Genomic DNA, 482 nt, shown 5'->3' with positions numbered 1-482 from the left:
TGAGCCACAAGGGAAGCCCAAGAATACTGGAGGGGGTAGCCTATCCCTTCTCCAGTGGATCTTTCTGACCCTGGAATCAAACTGAGGTCTCCTGCATGGCAGGCAGATTTTTTTTTGTTACCAACTAAGCTATCAGGGAAGCCTATAAGAAGCATCTAGGAACAATGCTAAAATGCATATTGTTTGTGGTTCAGTCACTAAGTGGGATCGAACTGGTTGTGTCTGATCCCAGAGACTGCAGCACACCAGGCTTCCTGAATTTTCTCAAACTCATGTTCATTGAGTTGATGACAATATCCAACGATCTCATCCTGTGTCGCCCCCTTCTCCTCCTGCCCTCAATCCTTCCCAGCATCAGGGTCTTTTCAAATAAGTCGGCTCTTCACATCAAATGGCCAAAGTGTTGGAATTTTAGCATCAGTCCTTCCAATGAATATTCAAGGTTGATTTCCTTGAGGATTGACTGGTTTGATTTCCTTGCA

Source organism: Bison bison, unplaced genomic scaffold (genome assembly GCF_000754665.1).
Source record: "Bison bison bison isolate TAMUID 2011002044 unplaced genomic scaffold, Bison_UMD1.0 scf7180017864363, whole genome shotgun sequence".
NCBI lineage: Eukaryota > Metazoa > Chordata > Mammalia > Artiodactyla > Bovidae > Bison > Bison bison.
This window is presented reverse-complemented; position numbering follows the sequence as displayed.